The sequence below is a fragment of the Arachis ipaensis genome, chromosome B7, assembly GCF_059453495.1.
Source record: "Arachis ipaensis isolate K30076 ecotype BB chromosome B7, ASM5945349v1, whole genome shotgun sequence".
Lineage (NCBI taxonomy): Eukaryota > Viridiplantae > Streptophyta > Magnoliopsida > Fabales > Fabaceae > Arachis > Arachis ipaensis.
The window spans coordinates 54,017,501-54,020,000 of record NC_142442.1 but is presented as its reverse complement, the minus strand read 5'-3'; positions in this window follow the sequence as shown (position 1 = coordinate 54,020,000).

Here is a 2,500-nt window from a genome sequence, read left to right as displayed (position 1 = left end):
AGTGTGCCTAGGGGATGGCAAGGCAACGTGCATCTGGCTGGCATTGCGCCCAGCAAGCCTTTGGGCAACTCGAGTTTCAGCATCACGACTCCCCTCCCCCCTATAATAGGCTGCCGAGCCATTACCAAAGTGCCACGGGTAGACGTCCTTTTCCGTGAGGAGACATACTAAAGGAAAGTGCTCTAGAGGTCGAATTTTGACGCCGTTTTTTGCAACAACCTCTAGAAAAATAAGAACTTTCCATCCTCCAAATTTGGTGAATTTACACCGTGCCGATTTTTTTTGACGATTTTTTTACCGCCCGGAATGCCGGAAATTCAAAAAAAATGAAAAACGGAGAAAACCTGCGATTTTTGACCTGGATTTTTTTGTGCAGCCTTCACATAATATTACCAAGGTTCCCTCAAAATTTCACGAAAAATGCACGAGCCAATTCTGAGATATGAAAATTTGGCTCCTCCGTTGCAACGCTCCGAGCCATCGTTGCAACGGCGGGTGCCTCCGTGGGGGGCGGGGGAGCCCGGCGGCACACCACAACCACAACGTGCTTGCTAGTGTGCCTAGGGGATGGCAAGGCAACGTGCATCTTGCTGGCATTGCGCCCAGCAAGCCTTTGGGCAACTCGAGTTTCAGCATCACGACACCCCTCCCCCCTATAATAGGCTGCCGAGCCATTACCAAGGTGCCACGGGTAGACGTCCTTTTCCGTGAGGAGACATACTCAAGGAAAGTGCTCTAGAGGTCGAATTTTGACGCCGTTTTTTGCAACAACCTCTAGAAAAATAAGATCTTTCCATCCCCCAAATTTGGTGAATTTACACCGTGCCGATTTTTTTTGCCGATTTTTTTACCGCCCGGAAAGCCGGAAATTCAAAAAAAATGAAAAACGGAGCAAACGTGCGATTTTTGACCTGGATTTTTTTGTGCAGCCTTCACATAATATTACCAAGGTTCCCTCAAAATTTCACGAAAAATGCACGAGCCAATTCTGAGATATGAAAATTTGGCTCCTCCGTTGCAACGCTCCGAGCCATCGTTGCAACGACGGGTGCCTCCGTGGGGGGCGGGGGAGCCCGGCGGCACACCACAACCACAACGTGCTTGCTAGTGTGCCTAGGGGATGGCAAGGCAACGTGCATCTTGCTGGCATTGCGCCCAGCAAGCCTTTGGGCAACTCGAGTTTCAGCATCACGACACCCCTCCCCCCTATAATAGGCTGCCGAGCCATTACCAAAGTGCCACGGGTAGACGTCCTTTTCCGTGAGGAGACATACTCAAGGAAAGTGCTCTAGAGGTCGAATTTTGACGCCGTTTTTTGCAACAACCTCTAGAAAAATAAGATCTTTCCATCCCCCAAATTTGGTGAATTTACACCGTGCCGATTTTTTTTGCCGATTTTTTTACCGCCCGGAAAGCCGGAAATTCAAAAAAATGAAAAACGGAGCAAACGTGCGATTTTTGACCTGGATTTTTTTGTGCAGCCTTCACATAATATTACCAAGGTTCCCTCAAAATTTTAGAAAAAATGCACGAGCCAATTATGAGATATGAAAATTTGGCTCCTCCGTTGCAACGCTCCGAGCCATCGTTGCAACGGCGGGTGCCTCCGTTGCAACGAAACCAGCCAACGATGCACCTAACCCAGCATCCGTTGCAACGCACCCTGCCTCCGTTGCAACGCGCCCAGCCAACGTTGCACCGTCCCCAGCATCCGTTGCAACGCCCCCAGCCAACGTTGCAACGCGCCCTGCCTCCGTTGCAACGCTCCCAGCCAACGTTGCAACGCGCCCTGCCTCCGTTGCAACGTCACCAGCATCCGTTGCAACGCGCCCTGCCTCTGTTGCAACGCGCACGGCCAACGTTGCACCGACCCCAGCATCCGTTGCACTGCCCCCAGCCAACGTTGCAACGCCCCCAGCCAACGTTGCAACGCGCCCTGCCTCCGTTGCAACGTCACCAGCAACCGTGGCAACGCGACCTGCCTCCGTTGCGACGCCCCCAGCCAACGTTGCAACGCGCCCTGCCTCCGTTGCAACGTCACCAGCATCCGTTGCAACGCTCCCAGCCAACGTTGCAACGCGCCCTGCCTCCGTTGCAACGTCACCAGCAACCGTGGCAACGCGACCTGCCTCCGTTGCAACGCCCCCAGCCAACGTTGCAACGCGCCCTGCCTCCGTTGCAACGTCACCAGCATCCGTTGCAACGCGCCTTGCCTCCGTTGCAACGTCACCAGCCAACGTTGCAACGCGCTCGGCATCCGTTGCAACGCCCCCAGCCAACGTTGCAATGCCCCCAGCTTCCGTTGCAACGATCCCAGCATCCGTTGCAAAGCGACCTGCCTCCGTTGCAACGCCCCCAGCCAACGTCGCAACGCGACCTGCCTCCGCTGCAACGCCCCCAGCCAACGTTGCAACGCGCGCAGCATCCGTTGCAACGACCCCAGCATCCGTTGCAACACGACCTGCCTCCGCTGCAACGCCCCCAGCTTCCGCTGCAACGC